The 20,150-nt window shown below is 37.2% G+C and overlaps 1 protein-coding gene across 3 annotated transcripts in view; it reads left to right on the forward strand.

The window, feature by feature from the left end:
* SUPT3H (SPT3 homolog, SAGA and STAGA complex component) overlaps positions 1 to 20,150 on the forward strand; it is a 530,133-nt gene that overhangs the window by 73,808 nt on the left and 436,175 nt on the right. Inside the window, exon 1 of one of the 3 annotated variants that reach the window (XM_053222733.1) lies at positions 3,053 to 3,071. The exons of the other annotated variants lie outside the window; for them this stretch is intronic. The gene's annotated coding sequence lies outside the window, so the exon portion shown is untranslated. Of the gene's footprint in view, positions 1 to 3,052; positions 3,072 to 20,150 lie in introns of those variants that run through there. 3 annotated transcript variants of the gene reach the window in all.

A 20,150-nucleotide genomic window follows, 5' to 3' on the forward strand; every position in this document is an offset into this window, starting at 1 on the left:
AAGAAGGAAAACTAGGTGTAGTGACATTGTTTGTTCACTAAGATCTTTCTGACATTCTTACCCATTAAAGTGATTTTGTTAGTAGACTTGACAATTGAAAACAAACATCTTGGAAGGTTTTCTATTTGTGTTTTTCTGATTTTAGTTTGAATGTTGTTTCTTTTATTTTCTCACCTGTTTTTTCACTCCTGACTTCTTCGTCCTTGGCCTTTCTTGTTAGGAACATTGTTGTTGTTTTTTTTTTTAAACTTTTTGAGGTTTGTTGGTATAGCTTTGAAATCGCTTCTGCTAATAGTCTCTTTGGTTTCAGGAAAATGATACTAGCCTTTTAGAGCAATGGAATACTGGCGATAGCAAGTGGTGTCATTAATGCCAAACATAATGATAAAATTGTGGAAAAATTAAATATAAGTTTAGTTTTTTTGGATTTAATTACATTGAAATGTGTCTCTTAGCATAATTATTGACTATTGTAGTAATTTATCTTTCCTTTAAATTATTTAAAATAAATAAAATTCCTCACTATGCTAAATTGTTTTTCAGAATTAGAGCTCTTTAATTTGGATGGGTGGGTAGAGAGAAGTTACTTTTATCTGTAACATTTTCCTGTAGAAAGCAGTATTAAATGTCTTTTAATTTATTCTAAGTGGAATGTAATTATTAGATGTTGGTATTTGTACATTTAAATGGATAAAAGTATATATTATTTTTCCATTTACAAAGCATCCAATTCATGCTAGTGACTCTAGTCTGTCATTGATCCTGACCTGTGGTGTATGGGCGGTCAGTTGCCTTGTAGCAGGAGATTTAAGCAACCTTTCTACAATAAATAATGAAATACACTTGAATAAAGGGCATTTAAAATACAGAGTTAAAGAAAATTGTCTATGTTTTAGGTTTCTTTTTAGTTGTGTTAAAACAAAGTACAGGCATATTTTGGGAGATGATATTGTGGTTTCAGTTCCATACCACTGCAAAAAAGGTGAATATCACAATAAAGTGAGTCAAATGAATACCCTGTTTTCCCAGTCCTTATGAAAGTTGTCTTTTCATTATACTGTAGTCTATTAAGTGTGCAGTAACATTATGTCTAAAAAAATGTACATACCTTATTAAAAAAATACTTTATTGCTAAAAAATGCTGACCATCATTGAATTGTAATCATAGAACACACATCACCATGACAAATACAATAATGATGAGAAAGTCCGAAGCATTGTGAGAATTACCAAAATGTGACACAACACAGAAGCACATAGCGAGCAAATGCTATTGTAAAAACGGAGCCAATAGACTTGCTCAACACAGAGTTGCACAGACCTTCAGTTTGTAAAAAACACAGTGCAAAGTGCAATAAAGTGGAGCAAAATGAAATGAGGTGTGCCTGTAGAGTTTGGTTGAATAAACTTTTATCAGCTTCCTACTAGATGCCAGATAATCAGTAATAGAGAGATGGGTACACCCAATTGATTCTTGCTGTCAAGCACAGGAGAATTTAAAAAGCAGGCAGTCTTGAAAACATAATACAGAATCTACCTCTGAACAGGGTTTTGAGCGAGACCTTATTGAGAGAAGCCACTTCTGCTAGGTGATGTGATGTGAACTAGGGGTTTGCTAGGGAGGGACCAGAACTAGTGCAAAAGCCACTTCAGCAGAGCTTAAGGAACCATCTCCTCACCCTCTCTCAGCAAAACAAAACAAACCACTTTACTAATGAAACAAAGACTCAAAATAAGAAGAAAAACATAAAGGGAAGAACAATAGACAAAATGAATTCACTGGTATGTTTTAATGGGCTGAAATTATCCAAAGCTAGACTAGGAAAGAGCATGAATTCTAAGATGAGGAGAGTCCGGAGTTTCAGTTATTCTTGCCCTGTGATCCTAGATAAATCACTCAAGTGTCTCAAGCCTCTATTTCCTTCTCCTGGTAGGTGCTGTTGGTGCCATACCCAGATCCTTTTACCTGGATGGGGTATTTGCCTGTCCCTCACCTGTAGACCTGGTGACTGACAGCTCTCAGCAGTAAACACCTCCACAGATTTATTCGGAGCTGTCTTAACCAGAGATGCCTGAGACATGTTCCCCACTTGCCCAGGGGGTGGGGGGTGACCTGTAGCCAGTGACTGACTTCTGTGAGGAATGGGGCATGGTCATGTCTTAAGACAGGACAACTCCCTGGTGCCATTTATTATTATTTAATTTTTTTAAGGGTTTTTTTTTTAAATTTTATTTTGAGAGAGAGAGAAAGAGAGAGAGCAAGCAGGTTGGTCAGAGAGAGAGGGGAGAGAGAGAATCCTAAGTAGGCTGCGCACTGTCAGTGCAGAGCCTGATGTTCATGGGCTCGAACCCACGAACCGCGAGATCGTGACCTGAGCTGAAATCAGGGGCCGGACACTTAACCGCGACCCTCCATGGTGCCGTTTAGACTCCAGAGTTCGTGGTGGAATCAGGATGAGGTTAGACTTCAGCTGCACCTGTGGCTTCATTGCCTTACCCACTTCCTTGAACTTTTTATGTAAAAGTACACCCTCAGTCACTTCCAAAGAATTATCATCTTAGCCTTTGCTTCTCAGACACTCCACCTAAGACATGTCCTCCCTCATTTAAAATTGTTGTCAAATACACATAAGATTTGCAATTTTGACTTTTAAAGTGTACAATTCACTGGCATTAAGTGCATTCGCAGTGTTGTGCCATTATCTAGTCACTATATAACACTATCTAGTTCCATAACTTTTTCATCATCCCAAAGGGTAACCCCATATTCATTAAGCAGTTGCTTCCTATCACTCCTCACTGTGCCACCCTCTTACCCCTGACAAACCTTCCCTCTGCCACCCCCAGCTATGGGCAGTACCTAGGAGTGGAATTCCTAGGTCATATTGTAATTACGGTTTTAACTTACTGGGGAACCGCCATTTGTTTTCTATAGAGGCTGCATCATTTTACATTCCCACCAGCAATATACAAAGGGCCCAATTTCTTGACATCTCATCAACACTTTTTTTTTTATAGTGGCTGTGGACACTCATCTTTAAAATTGAGCTAACACTCATCCTAAGGTTATTGTGAGTATCAAATGACTTGGTGCATAAAATATTGGCATGTTACAAAGCACCATACAGATGCTTTTACTTTTTGTGTCCTGATACCCAGTTTGAATGGAAATGGGTTGTAAACAGTAGGTCTGTTCTTTTCTAAAACTTGCATGGAAAGAATCATAAAACTCATTTTGAAAGAGAGAGAGCGAGCGAGCACGGGAGGGGCAGAGGGAGAGAATCCCTCACAGGCTCCACGCTATAAGCACAGAGGCCAGCGTGAGGCTCAGACTTTCGAACCGTGAGATCATGACCTGCGCCAAAATCTGGAGTTGGATGCTTAACCGACTGAGCCACCCAGGCACCCCAAAACTCAATTGTTATAGACCATGGGGAAGGCTAATTTAGGTGTATAGAATTAAGCTTTTAGTTATCTCTTTTTACAGTTAATAGATGTTATTTATGCAATTTCGGTGCAAGAAAAATTAGGGATCGTTTATTTCAGTGCCTATTTATTAGCAAAAGAGCCACTTTCACCAAGACTTGTCACTGTTTTGCTTTGTTGTAAATCTTACTTGTATGCTGGCTTAGAAAAATGGTAAATGTTGGGTGATATAAAAAACCTAAAACTACTTATAAATTGTTTCCCGGAGATAACAATTTTAAATTACTTTTTTTGTCTTTTTTGTACATATTTGAGATACATATGTTTGTATATATGTACATGATTTTATTTAATATTATTAGTTAATATGATTTGTGTTTCTAACTGTATTAAAAATCTCTGTAAAGTCAGTTTTAGTGACTGTATAGTGTTCCTCATTGCAGGTATTCCAGCATTTTCATGTGGATGAACTTCTACTTCTCTATTTTTGGGGTATGTGTGTATGTTTAAAGTCTTTTTTTTGGAATCTTCGATTATTGTAATACTTCTTTTGTTTCACAGGTTACCTATTTTAGAGCCTGTTACCGCTTTTGTTTTTAAATAGTCATCAGTTTAATATCATTGCTTCCTGTATTTCTATAAAACATTTTTATTTATTTAGATGCTTTCTAAACTTTGTCCTTGGGTGGTTTTTGTGGCTTTCTGCCAGGGATAATCAAAAGCCACAAGATTAAAGCGACCCATGTTTTTGAAGCCTTAGTTTTAATCTCTGCTAGATCATTTATAATATATAATTACAAACATGGATATATTGTGGACATTAAGGTAAAGTTAACAAATTTAAAGCTAAAACTGGAAATACCAAGAAATTGGATAAATTCTAGTACCTTGGTGCAGAGGTGTGATATGGTTTAGTTTGCAATATGTGATATTTTCAAATTTTACCATTCTCTATAAAATAATGATTATGTTGGTAATACTTTTCTCATTTGAGCTGACTTGGTAGGCGCGTATGTTTTATAGCGTATTGTTATGGACGTTTGAGTTATTTGTCATTAAGTGTTAGATAACATTTTAATAAATATTCTTTACATATGTTGGACACATCTTGCAAGACTCCTTTCTGATTTTTGTAAGTGATTTTCTGATATATTAGAGGTGGATTAAGGCATAGATGTCTGGGAATTAATTGAAATATCTCCACTTTCCTTGATTCCCTATTTTTTCCTGATTATATACTTATGCACATTATTGAATGTAGAAAATGAAATTTCTCAATGACATTATCATTCTTCCAATCAGATTTGCAATTCTTTTCTTTTATTCCTTTATTTTAGTTGATTCTTGTGAGTTCTTTGGTTCCCTATATACTTTCTTTCTTTTTTTTTTTTAAAATCAGACAAAAAAATCACATTTATTTCAGTAGTTCAAAGTGCAAATACAGCAAGTCAGCTCACAATGTTTCAAGATACAGTTTTAGGTATACTGAAAACTTAATCTACAAAAATGAAAGGTAAAAATTGGGAAATAAAGCTCAATTTTTTAAAAAATTCAAGTAACCCAAAAACCTTTAGATTAAAATATTCCACTTAAAACAATTCAGAAAGGCCTTCGTTTATGGATACCAGTAGTACTTTGCAATCCAAAAGGACTTCTCAAAGAAAGAGAATCACCTCAAATTGGTCAGCTTAGGATAAGAGTGGAGGTTCTTGGTGCTGGCTCTTTTTGGTTCGGCAGCCTCACTCAACACTGTCATTTGATGTGGTTGAACCCGTGATGCTTTGATGTTTAGGCAGACTCTAAAAGATGCTTAAGGTTCAATATGAGACCAACAGCCTGCTAAGAGTTTTTGAAATGGCCACTATATATTTAAAAGGTTTTAAAGACCAGTTTCAACTTCAGGAATATGGTGTTACTGGGGGAAAGACACGGATTAATACTTCTTCCATTACGTCAAACCTTTCCGTAAGGTTAGCAACGTGGCCTTTGAAACTTCCTGGTGAATATCATACCTCAATATCTATTTACTTATTTCTACACACACAGAACTTTTATGTAGAGTAGAAAAAGTTCCCACTAGGAAGATAGTTAAAGGTTGTTAATGTCCTTTGTATCCATTGTTCATTTCTGCTTGTTCATTTCTGCTCCGCAGAAGCAATGTTAGCTCCTCGCTTCAATTCAGGAAAAGCGTGCCTTCAGGAAGCTTTAGAAGAGATATTTATTCAGTCATTTTTGCAGCCTTCTTCCACCTTTTCATTGTAGGCAATAAAATGAGAGTCTGTTCCACAGATTCTATCCCACCATGTAAATGTTGAAGCATAACTTCCAATGAAGTTCATGTGGTGGAATTCATGATGCTGAGAACCGGCAATGAGAGGGATCAGATTTAAAGGGTTGAGAGGAATGTCACAACCATTATAGACATCAATAGTGTCTATCAAACGAATGGTCACCCATGCCCAAAGAAGAATGTCCCTATATCATTTCTTTCTTTTCTGTTTCTCTGTCATGACTTAGACCCTAACCGTCACTACCCCTTGACTCATGAATTATGACCTGGCTTCTCTGCCTCCAAATTTGTCCATTCTAGTACTTTGTTACTTTGATTTTTTTCCTGCTATGTTAATCTTTCAGAGTCTCTTACGTACTTATATTCCTGCTCTTAAGTTAAATGCTTATTTTAGGTAAAGGATACTAGATAGTGTTTCCCAGACTTGCTCCTTGCCTCCTGTCTTCTGTGTTTTGCTTCTTTTCATTCCTTTGGGTCAACTGTGTCCTTGTTTCCACTTTCTGAAGTCCTGGTCATCCTTCAAGGTGTCTCAAGTCGTTCCTTTTCATAAAACTTTTTTGTGAACTTCAGAGTGGGAACATCATAAGGCTGTAGTAGAGTTTGTCAAAACTACGTTCCAGGCCTGGTTCTGGAGATGATCAACTCTGTGACCCAAGCTATGCAACCTTTGTTAGTTTTTTGCTTCTTCATTTGTACAGTGGGCATGATGATCCTTTTATGGATATTGTAAACATTTAAATAATTTCTGTAAGTACCTAATACTAGGAGCTGGTGAACAATTTATGTTGAGTCGTTCACTCAGTAAATACAGTTAGGTGTATACTCTGTCCTGGGTTTTCTCTAGGTGATGAGCTGTGTACGGAAGGAGATACTGAAGTTTAAAAATTTTACATACTGTTAGTAATTTTGGGGGTGGAGGCAGTATGAAAATGCAAGGAAGTATGAGTATCTTTTATGTTTTTAATAAGAAGAACAAAAGTCCCTCTGCTTGAGTGTCAGGAGGACCTACTCGTAGGTGTAATACTGTGACTTCAGAGGCTATACGCAAAATATTTACAAACACGTCTTTAAGTCTGTTGGACCCACAGCAGCTTTAGGACGGTGTAACATGGGTGTAAAACTCAGAGTCTTGATCTTTGATACAGGGTTGAGAGGACACCCTCCCTGCCCCGACTTTTGTAAGAATCAGATTAGGTAATATGTATACATCACTGGCACAGTGCGATCTTCTATGGCCAGTCTCCACCATGACACTATTACCTTCGATTAGGAAATGAAGAAATGGAAGCACACAAAGGCTGGGTGGCTTGTGCACAGTCTTGCAGTTAATCGTAACGGCAGCAAAGGCTGTTGCCACTGCCACCTATGTCTCACCGACCTCTATGACTTTTTGGCATCTGGTCTCACCAGAGTGTGGCTGTGTTGTGTTCAGTGCGTACCTTGTTGCGCACAGGGACAGTCAAGGGGAGAGAATCACGGTGGATTTTCCTTGGCTGTCATGCTTGCTGGGAAGTTGTATATCAGTGATACCTGTTGATGGTCTGGAGAACCTGGAGAAATGTCACAGGTCTAGTATTGCTATCAGATTGCCAAAAGGCTGTGTGAACTGATGATCTCATTGCAGTGCAGGTTAACTTCTAAGAGAATAAGTACAGTTTTTGAGAAATCTTTATTCTGTTTGGCGATGCCATTGGTACAAGAGGAAGGATGCGTTATCCTTTAATTTTGAAGAACATAGTTTAAATTTTTCTCCTGTGACTTAATAGCTGTGACTTTGGATACACCATATAACCCTGAGAAGCTATCCTGAATCATTAGAAGTGATGATAATATATCTTGGAAGATTATTGTCAGGCTAAAGCGAGATGAGTTTAATTCCCTTTCTCATAATGCTTGGCTCAAAGTACATGTGACATTCACGCATTATCTCACTTAATTGTCAGCTGTGGTGGCTCTGTTTTAATCTCTATTTTGCAAATGCAGAAACAGTTCAGAGAAAGGTTACTTGAATCGACCAACCTCACACAGCTAAGTAGTAGCTCTAAGTTTTAACCCATGTTTGTCTGCCTCTCATTGCTACCTAGAATTCTGTGTTGTCATGTCTTAGGTGGGGTATAGACTAGAAAACAGTTGTTATATCTCTGTTGGATTTTATCTTCTCAAGGCCAGCCTTCTCACTTTCTCGACTTTGCTTATAGTGTAATAGTTGACTCAGACTTCGTGGGTTTGAAACTTGGCTTCACCGTTTGTTTACTGGGTGACTGGTGGCCAAGTGCTTCACTTTCTTGGCCTTCAGATTCCTCATTTGCAAAACAGAAGTAGTGAGGCATCCATTTCAACGGGATTTTAAGATGCACTACTGTGGGATGCTGGAGGGTACAGAGAAAGCCCTCAGTTGGTGTTTGCTGCTGTCTTTGTATGGTATGAGAAACAGTAGTGTGGAAAGAGTGTGGTGTTGGATAGACCTGGCATGTGGTCTGACTCTTTGTACCTTGTAGCTTTGAGTGAGACTTTTTTGAGCAACTTAACTTTTTTGACGTGTAAGTCTTTTTCCTTATCTTTAAAAAGAGATCATAAGGCCTACCTTACAGGTTCTTTGTTGATGTTTAAAGGACAGCGTATTTAAAACGGTACACAGAAAAGCAAATACAAAATAAAGGTTAGCTTTCCTCTCCCTCCTACTCCCCACTCCTGCCTTTTACTTGAAATCTTTGCTGCCCTCTTTTATTTGAAGAGATGCCTTTGGTCCTGTGACAGTGCAGTTCAGAATGACCACAGTGGTGCAAACGTACATCCAGTCTGTGCCTGATAGACGGTCCCACTCTTGCTTCTTCCGAGGTAGTTACAGGTCTTACTTAGTAGCTCAGTAGTTGTCTTCCTGTTGCCCACAAATGAAAGCAAGAGCCTTCTTACTTCCTAAATAATTTGTAAGTTTAGATTGAATTTGCCCAAAGGAAGACAGCTGTATTTTAATATTTTCATAAGAAATTATAGCTGTTAAAAATAATTCATACTTTAGTCTTCTCTGTACTGGTGTTAACAGCCAACTGATACGATTTTTCCCTAAAATCTTTCATTCAGCAAATATATTTAGTAAATATCTCATTCTTATCTACGAGATGTACCACACACGACATACTGCACATGTTACTGATGATTGATTGTTTTCTTTACCTGTTTTTTAGGAACTGAGGAGAAGATTTATGCCTAAGTGTTTTCAAAAGAGTTTGTTAAGTATCATCTGACTTCTCAATAAATTATAGTTCTGATGATATCTTTTAAATATAATACCGCTAATAATTACATAGTGTTCATAGTTAGCTTTCTTAAAATTTACACGATAGTTGTGAGAGCAAAATAGTATCTATTTTATGAGATCCTTAAGGCTCACCAAGACACCAGGATTAAGTGACTTCAAGTCCCATTGTGTATGTAATTCGAAGATCCAGGACTGGATCTGAGACTTTGGTTGATATTTTCATGAAAACTGCATTATTTATTTATACCCTTCCTTGTTCCAAAAAAGAACTTAACATAGCTTTTAAAAGTGGAAACACTGCTGCAAGGTATAATAGATTAAGAATGAGTAATAAAAGGAGGCAAATGGAATATAAAGTTAGGAAAACAGGATGGTGTTCAGGAGTCCGGTTTTTTTTTTAATTTTTTTAAATGTTTTTATTTATTTTTGAGATAGAGTGTGAGTGGAGGAGGGGCAGAGAGAGGGAGACACAGAATCTGAAGCAGGCTCCAGGCTCTGAGCTGTCAGCACAGAGCCCGATGCGGGACTCAAACCCACCAGCCGTGAGATCATGACCTGAGCCGAGGTCAGACGCTTAACCGACTGAGCCACCCAGGCACCCCAGAGTCAGGTTTTTTTAAATGTTTATTTTGAGAGAGAGAGAGAGTGCGTGTGTGAGCTTGGGAGGGGCAGAGAGATTGGGGGAGAGAGAGAATCCCAAGCAGGCTCCATACTGTCAGCACAGAGCCTGGCGCGGGGTTCCATCTCACAAACTGTGAGTTAATTACCCGAGCCCAAATCAAGTCGAGGCTTAACCCCCAGAGCCCCCCAGGTGCTCCCAGGAGTCAGGTTTGTATGTGAAATGCACTGTTGGGTTTGCTACTCTCAGTAAAATTTGGATGCAAAGTTGGGTTTTCAGTTTCTAAATCCATACCCCCTCCCCCAAATAACCAATATACCTGAGAACCTTTCACATAGGGCTAGGAAACTGAGCACAAAGAAATGTGCCTAAGGCATTCATTGAGGCGTTGCTTATAATGTCAAAATTAAAAAGCAATCCAAATATCAAAGAGGGGAATGGATAAGTAGAAACAAATACATAGAATAGTTGCTATTGGACAGTGAAAATGAAGGAAGTCAGTGTGTATCAGTATGAGTGGGTACATTGTGAAAACAAAGTTGAGCTCAAAACAAACTGTACAACAGTGGCATTACTAATGCAGATTTTTAAAAACAAAACCATACTAATTTATCGTACATAAGAATAGTATTCCAGAACATGAATGAGAAGGATACACACCAAGTATGGAATAGTGGTTATTTCTGCGAAGGGAAAGAGAGAGCATGAGGGAAGTCAGTGCAAAAGAGATTTCAACTGTATCAAATAATGTATTTGACAAAAAGGGATGGTGACTTTACATTACATTCTCAGTAATGTACTAGCTTTGAAGTAATTTGTAAGTAAACCTACACGAGTAGGCTTAACCAAAAGCAAGTAGCAATATGTCATTAAAGTTTAATAACATTTTCATTTTTACAGTTCTCTTCTGTATCATAAATGATTCTAGATTTTTATTTATAATAGTAATTAAAAAGATTCCCTTTAAAATTTATGTAAGTAAAACAAGGGTTGGTATTTGAAGAAAATGTTAACTAAGTAAATGGGAGTGTGATAGCATGTTGATATGTAATACTGTTGAAGATGGACTATGTAAAAGAAAGTTAGGAAGCACTAAGTGTTAAGATTCAGTTTCCTCCTATAAGATTGAAGGAAGTGTGTGAGTCATTCTTTGTTGATGATGCTAAGACCAAAAAATCCCCCCCTGTAGATTTTCTAGAAATAGAGTAGTTTTTCCTGGGTACCCTATGTGTCGCCTGTATCACGTATAATGGGTACACTCACAGGATCGTGTCTCCTCCTGTGCTTTGGTATTGACTGACGTCGTCACAGCAAAGTGCAGTTCAGTGGAAGGGGGGAATGGTAGGTGGAAAGATGGATTGAAGCACAGAGGATAGACACAAAGTTGTGCTGTCTCTACTGATTTGTCTCTATCAAGGCATGGATCTTAAGAGCACCTTAGAGTATCCCATAGCTTGATTATTGCAAGGAATCTATGGATTTAGCAACAGTACTCGGAGAATATTGAATGTAGACTTTAACATGTTTTGTCAAGTGCATATCCTACTGTGTCTCTACTATATGCACTTATTTCTGTGGGTGATAAAGCACAAACGCATTTTAAAGCACTGCTGAATGCATCGTGGTTTTTGTCCTCTATATTCTTCATTAGTGCAGCATAGTTATTATATTTGAATGTGTGATTTTTTTTAACGTAAAGACAATATTCTGACTGAAAGTGGACCCCAGCATTATTGAACTGACATATTATACATGTTTAAGTCTTTTCATAAAAAATGCTGTCACTGTCAGTTCTCAGTGGTAATTCCTGAAAGAGACATAGATTTCAGTTCTTCTCGGTTGCCAGGGAAGGAGTGACTTACGCTTTGAGGTTGAATTGGAGTAGAGTTGACATCATATTGTGAAAGTTGAGAATCTGGAAGTGAAATGTACCAGATCAGGGAGATGAGCTCCGACATTACCTGATGGCAGCCTTGGGATTCTCTTTAGAAGATTATATTGGTAAATTTTGGTAGGAAATGGGTACCTCTGGCCCCATAATATTGTATAATAAAAACATAACCAGAGTCCTTTTAACCTGGAAACTTTTTAAAGCAGATGTCACTACATATTATTAGCTATTCTAAGCCATAAAGATGTTACAATTTTAGGAAAGCAGTGTGCAGCATATGTAACTGAATAATGTATTATTTTAGTACACAAAAGTAACCGTTTGACATTTTAAAAGATGTTTACAAGATGCACAAGTAACTAAGTGTGGTATCTTGCCACAAGTAATTATTAGTATAAATCATTTAAAGTTGGGAAGTTGCCTTTGTTTTTGCAAGTAAGAAAAAAATTGATGTAAATTTGTTTATAGGTAGAAAATTTGCCATTTTAACTATTTTTGAAGGTACAGTTTGGAGGTGTTAAGTACATTTTCATTGTTATGTAACCATCTCTACCATCCATCTTCAGAACCTTCTGATCTTCCCAAAGTGAAACTTAACAGCCATTAAATGATAGCTCCTAATCCCTCCCTGTCCCTAGCCCCTGGCGCCCACCATTCTGTTTTCTCTCTCTCTGAGTTTGTTTTAGGTATGAGTACAATTGTACAATATTCGTCCTTTTTTGTTTGACAGGCTTGTTTCATTTGGCATAGCGTCCCTAAGATTCATCCATAAGTGTGTATTTCAGAATTTCCCCTTCCTATTTAAGACTGAATTCCATTGTATGTAGATACCACATTTTATTGATTCATCCTTTCTGTGACTTAGGAAAGGTGCTCTTTCTGCGGAGATTACTTAGGAAAAGACTCCCTCTCTGGGTTAAAATCCCTGTATCATACACATGGTGAGAAGATGGCACCTTTGCACTCAATCTTAGCCAAAAGGCCGAGCAGTGATGAAGATGGCACCTTTGGGTTTAAAAAGCAAAAACAGTCGCTCCCTTCTTCTGGTGTACTGTTCCTTGTACCAGGATGTGTGGCTGGGTATTTCGGTTGTTACCTGCTTTCTCAGCCAGGTGCTTCTGTGCAGTGTATAAATCCTCTAATCATGCTTGATACTCCTGCCTATTTATATCCTATAGTTAAGATCATGTGCCTTGGAATCATTGTATCCTCTATTACTTTATTGTTTCTTTCATTCATTGTACTAAGTATCCTGAATATACAGTATGTGGTAGTAATTGTGTTTAGTGCTGGTGATATAGAAATGGATGAAGAACATGAGAGCATATTAGGAGGTAAGTGGATGAACAAAACCTAAGGATGTCAGAGGAAGTGTCCCTAACTTAATTTGAGGGATAACAGTAGAGCTAGATATGACACTTCCGCTGAATCTTAAGGTAATAGTTAACACTCAAAGTGTATCTTGTGTGAGTGATACTCTTATAGGGCTCTACATACATTAGCTCATTTATAGCTCAACAACCTTCTATAACAACTACGATTCTTATCCCAGTTTACAGATAAGGGAGCTGTAGAACAGAGGTAAAGACTTTATGAAGATGGTACAGAATTTGAATTCAATTTGGAGTAAAGATTGAAATTTAGACAGTTTGGCCCCCAAATCTATGCTTTTAAACATTTCACTACGTTACATCTCAGCACCCAGGTGTGCCATGGTTGGGATAGGAAAGAAGGTTGTGGCACCGGTAGTGGCAGTTGTGGGGACATGGGGACAGGTAAGTTCGGGAATTCTAAAGAGATGGACCGTGTTCTGCAACACTGTAGAGGCGTGAGAGATGGCAGCCTTTCTGAGGGGGGCTGCGGGTTTTATAGCGATTGGCACTTGACATTGATACATGTGAAACATTGGTGGGCCGTGAGGCTAGTTAGATGATCAGAGATTTTGTCTCCCGTGCTCTTCCACTGCCTCGAGGGCGATAATTTGTGTATCAGGTCCCATATCTATGTTGAAGCCAAAGTTCCTCCCTTTGCGAACCTTTGTTTAACATCTGTTTATAAGAATGGACTGAGTAGAGGTGGGGTAGGCAATGTAGCAAAAGACGACATCAGGGACCTAGGTGCTCCATCATGTAGGGCGTTTTAATAACGAAAGTGGTAAACAATTGGAGGCACAGAACTCCACAGGAATTTTAATAGTGACAGGTTTTCCATTGTGTCTGGGGTCTGAACGTTTTAAATTGCATGAATTATTCATGTATTTTTTTCAGAAAATGTATTCAAATAGTCATCTGTTTTTGTTTTGAAAGAAGCTGGTTATCAAAAATTTATATCATACCTTCTCTATCAAATGATTTTTCTGTTGCTTAAAGGTCAAAGCAAGCACTTTTTATATTTATTGTCTTATTTATGAATGATTTCCAGTTCTCCTAAATATGTCTGCTTGTTGTTCAAGAATGCCACAATGAGGTGTTTTTTGACTTTGTTCTGTCATTCTTTATAATCATCTTTATTGAACAAATCACAGACTTATCATTGTGCTCTACTCAATGTCATTCTTGCTCATAAATTGTAGTACTTTGAAGAAATCATTCAGTTCTTTTGAAATGACATTTAAAATGAAATCAACTTTCAGTTGTTAGAAAAAGTAACAGCTGTGACTCTGTAAGCTACTGTTAGTGGCTTTGGAAGCTTGTTGGTTAGCTAGTTGTCATAATGAGGTCATTTTCCAAAAGAAGATGAAGTCATTTGCCATCTTGTTTTAGTCATAGTGGGCTTTTTCTTTGGCCAAATATTTTCAAATTACACATTCCCACTCACTTATTTTCATAGTTGGTAATATTTTCATGGAATAAGATAATGATGGAACTTTTGAAAGGCAGCAGTTTATATTTAACATGGCCAATATGTGATTTGTGTTTTATATTATAGTTAGAAATAGATCTCTATAGATTTGAAACATTATTAATTTATATTTCATAGTAGGAGAGCCAAATAGTGTGCAGTATTTGGTGTATAAACCTCAGCACATACAGTACGGATTCTGCCCAGGGTTGTGTCTCCTGAGTCCCTGTGGGTGGATGATCTAATCAGAGCCATCTAATCTGTACCTGCTTGAATTCTTGTGGCTCCACCATATATCACTCTATTTTCTTCTGGCATCTGGCCTTCCAGATCCACTGGTGATGGAACATTTATGGGCAGTAGAGATAAGGAGTAATTATCTGAATTGTTTTTTTCTATTTTTACTGGTGCCTGAATTACATTTTCCTCTTGGTTGTAGCCCATAGAAACCTGTCTGATTATTTTAGCCTCAGGATTCCATGTGTAGCAGAAGGGCTAATCTTAGAATACTTCATGATGATCTGCTCTAAGTGTCCTTTTCTTTGTAAAGGAAAGATAATTAGGATAGTGTTGTTATACAGTAATATAGAAGTAGTTAATATAATTAAGGAAGTTACTGCTAGTAGTGAAAACCATTTCTGTGAGGTATTAGAATTTATCTTTAAAATAATTAATTTGAGACTACTGGGTTAAAATGGAGAACCCCAAATGAGTTTCAGTATCACATTTAAGGATTTAATGTAAGAATCACAAAACAAGCATAAGTAATTATTAAATAATGTCACCTTTGGTTGAAGAGTTTAATATAAAGATAAGATCATAAGAAAAAACTTAATGGGAAATGTGGTCTGTCTTTAGAGGTATTGGAATTAAAATACAGGTTTCTGACAACCAAAGTACTGTTGTTAAAGCAGTAAATAGTTAAGAATCTTGTATAAGTTATCTGTAGCCAACAATAATGCTGTATCACACACACTCGTGAAGTTTCTATGGTATACAACTATAAATCATTGTTGCTCATGACAGGACTTCACCAGTTCTGTTGACCTAGGATGTCCTTGGCTATCAATAGCTTGGTTTAATTTTATTTCATCATGCAACACGCCAGCCCTAGGTATGTTCTCATGATGATCGCAAAAGTGTAATAAAGTGCAAAAAATGCAGTGCATTTTGAAGACTGATGTCGTTGTGGACATATCATTTCCATTTTAATCTGTTGGCCATGGTAAATCACAAGTCCAGCTAAGGTTCAAGGGATGGGAAATGGATGCAGTCTCTTTAGTGAGAAGAATAGCAAAGTCACATGGAAAAGGGTCCGTATACAGGGAAGGGTGAAGAACTGGGCCCTCATTGCAGTCTATGTCACATAACCTAAAACATCAAAAACCAAAACAAATGAACAGTTACTTTGGTGCATAGCTTTCTTCTCTTTGCATATCATTATATTATATGTGTTTTCATAGTTGTATTTTTTAACTCTATGAATTTATTTTCAGTTCTAGTATATACGTTTCTAGGTTATAATTTAAAAAAACTGAAGCTTTTTAAATAGGGATCTTTGAATGTTAAATGATCCTTGCATTTCTTGAATAAGCACTTAGTTTTGTGTATCACCCTGTTTACATGTCTTTATAGTATTTTAATGTATGTTTATTCAAACTGGTTGTATTCAAGTTTTTGGCAGTTTAAAAAAATTTTTTTTAATGTTTATTCATTTTGGAGAGAGAGAGAGAAGGGGAGAGGAAGGGAGACACAGAATCTGAGGCAGGCTCCAGGATCTGAGCTGTCAGCACAAAGCCTGATTCAGGGCTCGAACTCATGAACCACGAGATCATAACCTGACTGAGCCACTTGAGCACCCCTTTGGTGGTTTTATATATGTGAGTGTGTTTGACTTTTTGGTATAGTGAACAGTGATGCAGCTGATGTCCTTGTAGGAGAATCTTTCAGCTCAGTGTTTGCACAGATTCTGTAACTGGAATTGCTAAATAAGCTACTCCTGCAGAAAATAATATGCACAGATACTCACGTATGTATTTGCTTGCATATACGTAAAATAGTGTCTGAAAATAAACTAATGGGGTTACACGAAAGTAAATAATCCTTTTGCACACAGCAAAGGAAACCATCAATAAGATGAAGACAATCAGTAAAGTGAATGGAAGAGGATATTTACAAATGATTTATATGATAAGAGATTAATATTCCAAATATATGGAGAACGTCTACAACTCAACACCAAAAATCCCCACAAATAATCTGATTAAAAATGGACCTGACTAGACATTTTTGCGGAGAAGACAGATGGCCACCAGACACTTGAAAAGATGTTCAACATCAGTCATCAGGGAAATGTAAATCAAAACCACAATGAGATATCACTTCACACCAATCAGAATGGCTAGTATCAAAAAGACAAGAAATAATAAGTATTGGTGAAAATGTGGAGAAAAGGGAACTCTTGTTCACGGCTGGTGGGAATGTAAATTGATGTAACCACTGTGGAAAACAGTATGAAGATTCCTGAAAATTTACAGATAGAAATAACCATATGGTCTAGTAATTCCACTTCTGAGTGTTTATCCAAGGAAAACAGAACACTGATTTGATACAGGTATTGCTGTGTTTAATGCATCATTATTTACAGTAGCCAAGGTACGGAAGTAATCTTAATTGTCCATTGGTAGATGAGTGGATCAAGATTTGATACATGTATGCAATAGAGTATTACTTGGTCTAAAAAAGAATGAGGTCTTTCCATTTGTGACGACATGGTTGGACCTAGAGGGTATTATGCTAAGTGAAATAAGTCCGAGAAAGACAAATAGCATATGATTTCACTTATATGTGGAATCTACACAAAAAGGAACAAAGAGAACAGCCTGATGGTTTCCAGAGTGGGAGGGTGGTGGGGGAATGGGTAAAATAGGTGAAGAGGTTTAAGAAGTACACATTTTCAGTTATAAACTAAATATGGCATGGAGGTGAAAAGTACAGTGAAGGGAATACAGTCAACAGTATTATATAATGTTGTGTGGTGACAGTAGCTACACTTACTGTAGTGAGTACTGGGTATGGACTTGTCAAGTCACTATGTTGGGCACCTGAAACTCACACAACATGCTATGCCAGCTGTACTTAAATAATAGAAAAGAAAGAAAATCTTTGAAAGGATGTACAAAATACACAGGGTATTGGTTGCTTCTTGGTTAGGAAACTTGATAGGATGGTAGATGATAGTCTAGTAGGAGGGAGATTTTCCGGTTTGTAAGTCATTGAGTAAAACTTACATGAATGTATGTAGTCACAAAATGATGTTTTGTAACTTTTTATTTTGCAATAATGTAAGCCTGTCAGAAAAGTTGCAGAAATAGTATAATGAGTTCATATGTGCTCTTCACCCATCTTATCCTAATGTAACAACTTACCTACCCGTAGTATAATTATGAAGCCAGGGAATGATAGTTTTGATTAAAACTATTAACTCAATGGCAGACTTTATTTAAATGTTACAGTTTTTCCCTCATGGCGTTTTTCTTTTTCAGTTACCAGTGTAGTATCCCACATTGCATTTAGAGGTTCTGTCTTCATCATCTTAAGTTTCTTCCAATCTGTGATAATTCCCATTCATTCTGTGTCTTTTATGACCATGATGCTTTTGATAACTATCAGCAGCAGTTTATAGAACGTCATAGATAATTTCTGAAAGGATTCTTGATAACAACAAATTTAGAAATATGTCATAGTGGTTTTTTTTTCTAAAAAATGGATGAAGTAAAATGCATATAGAAAAGAACACAAATTATAAGTGTATAGCTTACTGAATTTTCATAAACTGAACACACCCATGACACCAGCATGTGATCAGGAAATAGAAGATTGCCTTCATCTCAGAAGCCTCTTCCTCATGCCCTTGTAGTCACTAACCTCTCACTACCTTACATACCACTTCATTTTATGAAGCTAGTATTGTACCGATAACAAAAGTGAAAGCTGCAAGAAAACTACAGACAGTTATCTCTTATGAATAAAAGCACAAAAATCTTCACCAATACTAGCACACTGGGCCCAGCAACATATAAAAAAGATTTACACACCAAGACCAAGATTGATTTATCCCAGAAACGTCAGGTAGGTTCAGCATCTAAAAATCACTGTAATGCACCTTATCAATAGAATAAAGGGCAAAAACTACATGCTCATCTCAGAAGATACCAAAAAATATATTGAAAACATCTTTTCAAGATAAAAACTTATAATAAAGTAGGCATAGAAGGGAGCTTCCACAGCCTAATAAAGAGCACGTATAGCTAACCCACAGCCTACATCAAACTTGAATGTGAAAGACTGAAAGGTTTCTCTTCAAGATCAGGAAAAAGAATAGGACTCTTCTCCCACCATTTGTATTGATAATTGTACTGGAGGTTCTAGCCAGGACAGTAAGGCCAGCAGACAAGAGGGGATTAAGGAAATAATACCATTCACAGTAACATCAGAGAGAATAAAATAATCCAGGAATAAATTTAAAGACTTGAAAGACTTGTACACTAGCAACCACAAAACATGGAAAGAGAGAAGACCCAAATAAATGGAAAGATACCCTATGCTCATCAACTGGAAGACTTGTTAGGGTGCCAAGGTACTCTCCAAGTAGCACTTCAAAGTTTCACCTGTTTTTTTTTATAGGAATGACAGGCTAATTTAAAAATTCTATAAATGTGGGGCACTTGGGTGCCTCAGTTACTTAGCCTCTGACCCTTGATTTTGGCTCAGGTCATGATCTTGTGGTTTGTGAGTTTGAGCCCTGCATCAGGCTATGTGCTGAGAGCCCCGAGGCTGCTTGGGATTCTATCTCCCCCTCTCTCTCTGCCCCTCCCCAACTTGCTCTTGATCTCTCGCTCTCTCAAAAGAAATAAAAACCAAAGCCCTCACATTTATGATTGATTATTGACAAGAGTTCTGAAACAATTTAATACACAAAGAATATTTGAGCAAACAATACTGAGACAGTATGGAAAAGGAAGAATTTAGATTTCTTGCTCTCACCGTACACAAAAGTTAACTCACGATGAGCTATAGATGTAAACTGTCAGAGCTCAAACTATAAAATTCTTAGAAATTAATATCGGAATAAATGTTCTTGATCTCGAGGCATGTGAAACATTTGTAAATATACCAAAAGCGAAAGTGACCAAAAATTAAAACATTCCGTGCTCTAATGGACAGCATCAAAAAGTGGAAATTACAACCTACTGAATGGGAGAAAAATTTCTGCAAATCGTGTATCTGATAAAATACTTGTATCTAGAATATATAAGTAAGAGAAAACCCAATTTAAAAATGGGCTAAGGATTTGAATTGGTGGTTCTCCAAAGATTTGCAGATAGCCAATATACACATGAAAAGATGCTGAGTATCATTAACTATCAGGGAAATGCAAATCCAAACCACAATGATACACTGCTACACACCCATAGATGTCTGTGATCAACAAAGATAACAAAATTGATGACTTGGGGTAATTCGAATCCTTTTGCATTGTTGATGATGTGAAAATGGTGCAGCTGCTTTGGAAAACATTTTTGCACTTTCTCAAAAGGTTAAACAGTTTTACCGTATGACCCATCAGTTTTACCCCTAGTGAAGGGGAATGAACAGTGAAAATATTTGTCCACCCCATAATTTATATACAGCATTTTTCATTATAGTAAAAAAGGAGAGGGGCGCCTGGGTGGCTCAGTTGAGCGTCCGACTTCAGCTCAGGTTATGATCTCACGGCTTGTGAGTTTGAACCCCGTGTCGGGCTCTGTGCTGACAGCTCAGA

Source organism: Acinonyx jubatus, chromosome B2 (assembly GCF_027475565.1).
Source record: "Acinonyx jubatus isolate Ajub_Pintada_27869175 chromosome B2, VMU_Ajub_asm_v1.0, whole genome shotgun sequence".
In the NCBI taxonomy this organism is placed as follows: domain Eukaryota; kingdom Metazoa; phylum Chordata; class Mammalia; order Carnivora; family Felidae; genus Acinonyx; species Acinonyx jubatus.